The sequence below is a fragment of the Molossus molossus genome, unplaced genomic scaffold, assembly GCF_014108415.1.
Source record: "Molossus molossus isolate mMolMol1 unplaced genomic scaffold, mMolMol1.p scaffold_m16_p_1, whole genome shotgun sequence".
NCBI lineage: Eukaryota > Metazoa > Chordata > Mammalia > Chiroptera > Molossidae > Molossus > Molossus molossus.
In genome coordinates, this window is record NW_023425344.1 from 156,424,530 (window position 1) to 156,433,442 (window position 8,913).

Here is an 8,913-nt window from a genome sequence, read left to right on the forward strand (position 1 = left end):
ATCACAGGGAACAGAGCCCCAGCTCAGCAGGCAACCTCGGCACATCTCTCTCCTCCAAAGCTCGGGGGCCACCGCCTATACAATGTCAGTGGAGACCAGGGGCTGCCTCCAGCTCCGTGCATCTCCAAATCGGTCACATCTGTGGAACCGAGAACCACCGGCCCTGCTCCGGCCAGCCCCACCGAGCCGGGTCACCATCCCCAGTCCTCTCTGAGCTGCTTCATCTGCAGCCTAAGCACAAGACCTTTTACAGCTCACTAAGAGAAAAAGTCTCTGTGGGAAGCCTGTCACCACTGCTCACTCACACACAGGAGGACAGGAGGAGCCTCCTTCCCAAAAGTGGGATCTGCCACCTGCACGAGCGCAAGCTGCCTGCTCAGCCTGACACCCTGCCAGGGACTCCCCCACGGGGTCTCCCTTAATTAACCTCTTCCCCCTTTTAAATGAAAATGCCCCTGGGAGGGTTAATAGATCAAGTGTTTATCAACCGTTAAAAACTTAGCACAAATTACTTTGTCTTTTTTTTTCTCCTAAAGTGGTCATTCATTTTGGTCTGTATACCAAAGATCGATCAAGGGCCAAGTAGGTGGCCAGGAAGGCAGGTCTGCTACTGTGAGTTGGTTGAAAAGATACTGAGGCTGGAGGGGACACAGGCACCTGGGGCAGGGGCCCTGGAAGGCAGTGAAGGGACCAAAGCAGACCCCTCCAAGAACCCTGGCAGAGGCCCAGACTGAAGGAGGCCGAGGAGCTGTGGAGGGGTGCCAGCCTGGGGCTCTCAGAGGACAGGCCCCAGAGTCACTGGACCCCTAAGGTCACCCGAGGACCTATGAGGTGAAATGGCAGTGCCTGGGCTCCACCCAGACCCTGGAGGGAGTGAGGCCTCCTCCTCCCAGGCCCCGCCCAAGCAGAAGGTGACAAGGCCTCAGCAGGTAGGAAGCCATCTGGACGTCAAGGCCAGCACTGCCCCCTAAGAAGTTTCTATCTCATAAACCACAGAACTTACATGCATGTCTGCTTGAACAGTGGACGTGGACACCAAAGCCGGGGACCGGGCGGGGAGGGAGGGGGAGGGGGATCAGTGGGCGGGGGGAAGAAACATCTGTAACAAAAATTAATTAATTTAATAAAAATAAATTTAAAAATTAAAAAAAAAGAAGTTTCCACCTCAAACCAGGGGTTCCTCGATCCCAGAAACATCTTCCCCTCAAGTCTGAGGCTGTTAAGCCTAAAGCCTATTAAGGCTGAGTCGAAAAGCAGCCCAGGAGCCCCTGGGTGCTGTGGGGGTGACATGGAGACGCCACCCAACTTTGTCCACTCTGTTCTCACGTCTGACCCAGGCCCCACCAGAGACATCAAGGGGAATTAAAGTGGCCTTGTGCCCCGGCCGGTTTGGCTCGGCGGTTAGAGCATTGGTCCGCGGACCAGAGAATCCCAGGTTCAGTTCCCACTAAGGGCACGTACCTCAGTTGCAATTCGTCCCCGGCCACAGTTGGGGTCATGTGGGTGGCAACCAGTCAATGTGCCTCTCTCACATCAATGTTTCTCTCTCTCTCTTCCTCCCTCTCTCCCTCCCGTTCTATCTGAAGATACATGCAAAAATGTCCTCAGGTGAGGATAAAAATAAATAAATAAATAAATAAAGTGGCCTGTGAGGAGGCCCAGGGGAAGGTTCCTGTGCTGCCCTAGCGCTGGGCCTAAGGCCGCAGCAGAGCCCCTCAGCACAGTAGGGACCAGGTCGGAGGGAATCTGAAGACGCGTCCAGCCCGTCCTCATGCAGGCCCTGCCGTGAAGAGTCCGAGTCCCCGTGAGCAGAAAGCAGCTTCAAGGAGGGAAGGCTGCCCCCCAGCCCAGCACATGTCACAGAGGCCGTTATAGGATGGGTTATAGGATGGGTTTCTCTGGACAGGGCTACTGCCCCAAAAGGCTGAACCTCAGTCCAGCCCTGCAGGCAGAAGAAGGGACCAAATGACTTCTCATGAACTTAGGCCTAAGATTCTAGAAGATTCTCTGACACTGCTCCCAGAGACCTGCCCTCTGGGTACAGTTGGAGTCGCAATCCAGTCCAGACAAGGACAGACTAAGCAAGTGCTTCAGGAAGACCTCAGCAAGGTCTTCAGACCCCTCTGCCGTGACCCACCCTTGGAGAGACAGCCATCTGAGTCATGGAGACTTGTGTATCTTCTTGTTTGCCAATAAAATTCAAAATTTAACTCCCCTAGGGTTACCTGTAAAGCCCTTTACAGATATCACCTTAGTAGTCAAGCATCATCTCAGGCAAGAAACGCCACTGGCCGAGGGCACTGTGGATGGGAAGCGCACCTCGCTCCCCTGTGTCTGCAGCACCAGGCTCAGTGCCTGGCTCACATGCGAATGTACACTCAACCAGCAGAAAATCCAACGCGTGATTAGTGCGACTGGGCTCTGGGAAGGGAGCCAAGCTGGGGGGGCAGGGGCATAAGAGAAGGAAAAGTGGATTAATAGAGGAGGTGGCCTGCTGAGCCTCTATTTCACAGCTTTGCCAAGAGCTAACAGTCACCTGTCAAGAACTATCAGGGAAAGTAAAATCTCAGGCTGGCCCCTGGCCAGTGCAGCCCCCACGGGCACTCAGCCAGTGCAGCCTGGAGGACGGTTACTGTGGGAGAGCACACAGGGCTCCAGGGTCAGAGCTCTAGTCACCGAGGGACCACGCCAAGGTCCGGGGCTGAAGGTCCCGTTCCCATTCCACCTCTCTCCTCTCCTATCTTAACACCCTTCTCCAGTCCACTTCTGGGAACAAGCAATATGTGGGCGTGGGGGGAGCCAGCAGCCTGGAGACTTGTGCTCTTTCTGTCAATGAGGACACCCACTGCAGGACCACCAGGGTCCTGCCTCTGGGAAAGGCCACCTGATTTACAGGCTTCATTTCACCCAGACCCACACATGCGTGTCACATGTGAAGATATATTTTGAAATTAATAAACAGGTCAGACATTGAGTCAGTAGCCAGAAGTAGGACAGGAAGTGGAAAAAAGTCTCCCACTTCCCTCCAGGTGTTTAGGGGCTGGGGACAGCCCCTTCCCATTTCCATGACGTCATGGTTGCCGAGAGGGGTAAACAGGGCACCCTTTGAAGCTCTCCCACAAAAGCCACATCCTCTGGAAAGAGGAGTTAAAAATACTGAGCTAGAGATACCATCGCCCCAGGCCACGTGCCGAAGCCAGGCACGCTGAGCCGTTACACCGCCAACCGCAGGTGCGACAGGAAGGCCACCAAGCCGGGAGGGGCTGAGGGGCCCCTTCTGACTGGCAGCCCCGCCCAGCAGCAGGCTGAAAGGTGCCACACACCCCACTGCCGAGAGGCCTCCCTCGCCCCACCTCTGCACCCCCTACTGAACCAAGTCCTAAGATCAAACCTTGATCTCACCTAATTAAACCCTTGCTTAATACAGGACAAGCCCTCAAAGCTTATGTCCAGCTCACCTTCCCCTAGGAGGTGCGGGGGCCACATCTGTCCCTACAAACAGAGCTGGGGCTGGTTCTCCCGAGAAGCCCTCCATTCCAGGCGAGGCTGGAGTGATGGGTGATGGCCCTGACTGCCATATGCCTCTCGGAGACCAGAATACCAGGATTCAGGACACCAGGAGGCAAAGGGCCTAAACGCTGAGATCAGAACCTAGGACCCGCAAAACGCAGGACTTGGACATCCTGCACTGTGGTCGTGTCCTCAGCCATCCACCTGGGGGCAGCAGCGCTCCACCAAAGAGGCCTTCTTTCCCCTCAGTCTGTTCATTCTGGGGATGAAAGCCCCCAAACCTTAGGAAAACCTCTTTTCCAAGGAAAATCAAAGGGGAGGGCCAGTAACTTTTATTCTGCGAGCCCCTGTACTTTGCCAGTCCCTGCATTGGGCTCCCAGCCCCTGTGACCCTGTCACATCCCGTGGAGGAGAGAGGGTCTGGGTCAGGCCCCACCGGCAGCAGGGGGCACTACCTGCCCAGGATCGTCAGGTTTGCTCCTGCAGAGCACGGGATGGGAGCCACCAGAAAGAGACTGGGGAGCCCTGCTGCTTGGGGGAGCAGAGTCAGAATCAAGCAATCTGGGCTGGGTCCAGGACCTACCACTTGCCTTGGCTTGTACCCTGGGCAGGTCACTAACCACCCATATGCCTGGTCTCCCAGGAGGGTCGATGCCCTCGCAGGGTAGTAAGAACAAGGCTTTGTTTCACGTTGCGTACCTGCCACATGCCAGACACCATGCTAGGCTCTGGGTGGGGATGCAGTCTCTGTACAAACTGTATGACCCCACACAGGTGAAGTTCAAGAACAGGCGAAAGTAGTCACCAGGACCGGGTGCCCCTGGGGTGGAAGGACTGACTGCAGAGGGCACAGCGAACCCTCCGGTGGTGCAATGTTCTGTACCTTGAGCTGGGTAACGCGAGTCAAAATGTGTCAAATAGCCCACCTAAGATTTGAGCATTTTAGTGTATGTAAATTATATCTCAATAAAGTACTGTTTCCTTTAAATACACACAGTTTCTGTCCTTAAGGAGCTAATATTCCAGGAGGTTCTGGGCATGAGATGTATCAATGACTGTGACTGCATGATGGGGGTTTTGTTGTGTCTGGGGGATGAGTCCTGGGCCAGGAATCTAGAGAACCGGTTGTTGCCTGTAAGCTTCCCTGCCCCTCACGAGCCTTCCCTCCCAGGGCTTTCCACTTTTCTGGGTCCCAGTTTTTCTTCAATCATACAGATTAGAAAGGAGCCCGCCTCGATGCTGTTGAAAGGATTGTGAGAATAATGGGTGCGAAAATGCTTAGTAAACGGAAATGCAAATTAGAAGGGAATGCCCAGAAAGATGAACTGTGATCTTAGGTGCAGATCGGTTGGGCTGGGTCAGCCAGTCAGACTGGACCCCCACAACGAAGTAAAAGTGGGGCTGCCCTTACCTAAGCCGGCCCCCAGACGAGCTCGGGGCTCCAAGACCCACCAGTGTAGGTGGACACTTCCCTTTGGCCCCAGGAGGTTCCTGTTGCACCACCGTGTGCATTCTATTGTCCCCTCCAGTGCCCAGCTCTCAGGAGAGCTTGGTGAGGGGTAATCACAGGACAGGACGCACTGGCAAGCCTGTGGCCACGCTTCTGACAAGAGCCAGCACCTCTGGCCTCCCTGAGTCCTCACGGCATCACCTCAAATACTCTGGTTCCTCGTCTCCCTTCTCACCCTCTGGCGGCCTCTCTGCCTTCAGAAGGGCCCCCTTGACCCCTGGCAGGACACAAAGTCTGAAAGCATGAAGCCAGACCTCTACAGCACCCTCCAGTGGGCAGCTTCTCTGGACACCCGTCTTCTCTCAGGCCAATACCCTACATGGGATTCACCACCTTTGGGAAGGGGGAGCCCAGGCTCCCTGTTTGCTCTGGAAATGCGGGCACACTTCCATTCCACAGGCAATAGTATCCAGGGGAGAGATCCTCCCATTTTTTAAAGTCTTTCAGAAATCTCACTGAGAAGCAGAGGAGAGGGCCCGTCTACCCTTTCCCTGAGCTACCCACATAAATTCAGTAGAGGAGAAAAGAAAAACATATTAGAAAATCATATAAATGCAAGACAAGGTCGGCAGAACTTAAGAGGGTTAACGTCGATGAAGAAATGTGGTTTAGAGAGTGGTGAGCACTGGTCCCCACTTCATGCTTCCAGCCTCGATGGGAAGAAACAGGTTAAACTTAAAAAGGACTTTTTCCAGTGGAGACTTCGAGACACTGTTTTTAGCAACCTCTATAGGATGTCCTTGCTTCTCCTCGCCGTTCCAGCGACTTACCAAGGGACATGGGTGGGGTGACATCTGTCTAGAATCTTTATGAATATCCTGTGTCTGGACAGCAGCAAAGCAGACATCTCTGGTCTTCTTGGTAAACCTAAGCGGTAGGCAGACGACTCTGCCCCTTTCACAAGTGAGGAAACTGGGGAAGTGTCCTGCTTGGGGTCACAAGGAACTGGGCTCACACGAGCACTGGTCTCAGATCCCCTGGCTTTCCACCAAGCGCTGGAGACCCGAGTCGCCGCGGTTCCAGAGGCAGCCATCACAGAGGAAGGAGCATGACCAGACTAGGGTATCAGGGTACCCCCAGACCTGTGTTTTGTATTCTCCCTTCCCTCCTCTGTGACTCTGCACCCACTTGATCCCCCTTTAGGATCAGATTAGAACGGCAAAACAGAGCCCTGGACATGTAGGAGGCACTCCCTCGGTAACAGTTATTGATGTCAGCAGTCTCCTACGGCAATACTTTTTCCACTTGCAGACTCCACTACTCAATCATCTGGCCATGAGAAGCAGTTCAGTGATATGTAGACACACTCCCATGGGCTGGTCGCATGGCTATTTCTCAGCTGTCAGATCTCAGCCTAAATGTCACCTGCTCAGAGAGATATGTCCTGGCCTCTGTGTCTAAGCAGATCCTTCCCCGTCCCCACGTAAGACCCCATCACACCGTTTATTTCCTTCACTCCACTTACATGATTCTATCCATGCTAATTTGACTCTTATCTCAACTAGAATTTAAGGCTCGGGAAAGGGAGGCACTCTGTTCTGATCACCTCTGTATCTCGAGTACCTGGCACAGAATAGGTACTCTTTTTTTAACTAAATGATGGTGTAGTAGAAAGAGTGGGCCCTTTCACCAAGACTTGTCTTTTAATCATACACTGCAACTAGATTGGGGTAAAATATTGATAATTGTTAAAAACTGAGTGTTGGGTGTAAGGGAGTTTATTTCACTCGTCTTTTTTTTTCTTCTTCTTCTTTATTAATTTTAGAGAGAGAAGGGAGAGGGAGAGAGATAAACACTGATGAGAGAGAACATCGATTGGCCGCCTCCTGCAAGCCCCCCACTGGGGATCTAGCCCACAACCTGGGCATGTGCCCTGACCAGGAATTGAACTGGCAACTTCTTGGTGCATGGGTCGACACTCAACCACTGAGCCACACCGGCTGGGCTATTTTATTCATTTCCTGGTGTGTGTGTGTGTGTGTATGAGCCTGTGTGCCTGTGCCTGTGCGTGTGTGTGTACAATTTATTAATAAAAAGTTAAAAACAAAATTATTCAACCCAGGGATTTAATAAGGCAGAGCAGATGTGAATAGCAGACCTTCAGCAGAAAGCCAATAAAACTGGACATGCCGCTGAGGGAGAAAAATAATATGCCTGGAACAGTTCTCAGCATTTCTGATGACTGCTAGGAGAGCACTGATACATTTGTAGAGCAGTTACACTAACAAGGTACTTTCACTTACATTTTGTTGGGACAACTGTGTGAAGTATTATTACTCCCATGCTTATTACTTAACTCATTCAAAGCCAAAGCCAAATGCTTTGTAATCTAAGGAAAATAAGATTCAAACCCTAACACCTGCAAACTAAATTTCTATTTCTTCATCTGAATAAGGGGCATACCACCACCCTACCTCATGGGATTATAGGGAAACATAAATAACAGGAGGATGCTTAAGACCATGTCAGACCTATGGTAGATGGTTAATGTTAGTACACTCACCTGGACAGCAAGGGCTGTCTTATCTTTTATATTCCTGGACACTAGCCCTGGCCGGTTTTGTTCAGCAGTTAGAGCGTCGGCCTGTGGTCCAGAGAGACCCGGGTTCGGTTCCCACTAAGGGCATGTACCTCGGTTGCAGTTTGTCCGTGGCCCTGGTTGGGTTGTGCGGGTGGCAGCCACTCGATGTGACCCTTTCACGTCGATGTTTCTCTCTCCCTCCTACTCTATCTGAACAAAAAATGAAAAACTGTCCTCAGGTGAGGATAAAAAAAAATACATTCCCGGGCACTATACAGCACAGTGCCTAGGTGCCTAATTATTAGCAAAATTTCAGAGACAAAACAAAAGGTCCACAAAAGGTCAACAGACAAAATAAGTGGCAGAACAGGTCCTTGAATCACCTTCAGATCAGCGAGTACTTTCTGCAACACTAGGCTGCTTCTCTGGTGGCTTAGAATACACCTTTTCATCCGACTGACATAGCTTGGACCCACCTACAATTCAATATAAGTAAAATGTCTTTTTATTTAGTTCTTCATAAGCTTCCTCCTCCTTTATTCTCATTCCCTCATCCCATGGTCAGGAAAGTGTTGTTTTCCCCCACAGGAGAAATTCGATTTTTTGCATCTGTTCAATTTTTAAAAATAAAATGTAGTCAGAAAGTTATATAGACTGTGTGACACTTTAGCCTAGACGCCCAGAGCTACAAGCCATCCAGAAAGGCGGACAGCGGCGTCACTCTGTGTTTGTACACAAGTGCACCAGTCCCTAGTAACCAGTAATACCAGCTTGCTGGCCTCCAAAACCAAGGAACAGGTCTCTGTGAGCTCCCCAAGTATTTCCCAACCATCCTAACAAATGTTTTGAAGTACAAAATGAAAAGTGTGATCAAAGAGGCCAAAGGTATAGGCTGCTAAGAGAAGAAAACACAAGAGATGGTTTCCATGCGATAGGACACAGGAAATGTGTGGGCAGGAGGTGCTCAGGGCTGGGCTTCCTGCCACTATGTACAGTGCTTGTGGCAATGGCTTCCAACTCCACAAAAGAGCACAGAAAATAAAAATAAACCCACCCTATAGGTGTTGAGCTAGAGGCAACCGGATATGCCTCACTGTCCAGTAGTGCTCAGATCCTCTTGCCCAACACGCTGTATCGAGCACCCATGGAGCGGCACATTGCAATGCAGCCAGCAGGTATTAAGAAAGGCCCAGAGACAGGAAGAGGCATCTAATGAACAGATTACCTACCCTGGCTCAGTGCCTCTCATCTACCATGTCTTTAGTTACTTCAGCTAAAAGAAAACACCTAAGAATCAGAAGGGAGAGGGGTTGGGGTAATGCACTTTTTAAGCCTGAAGGAATAGTTCCACAGCTAGTTCTTTCGTATATAG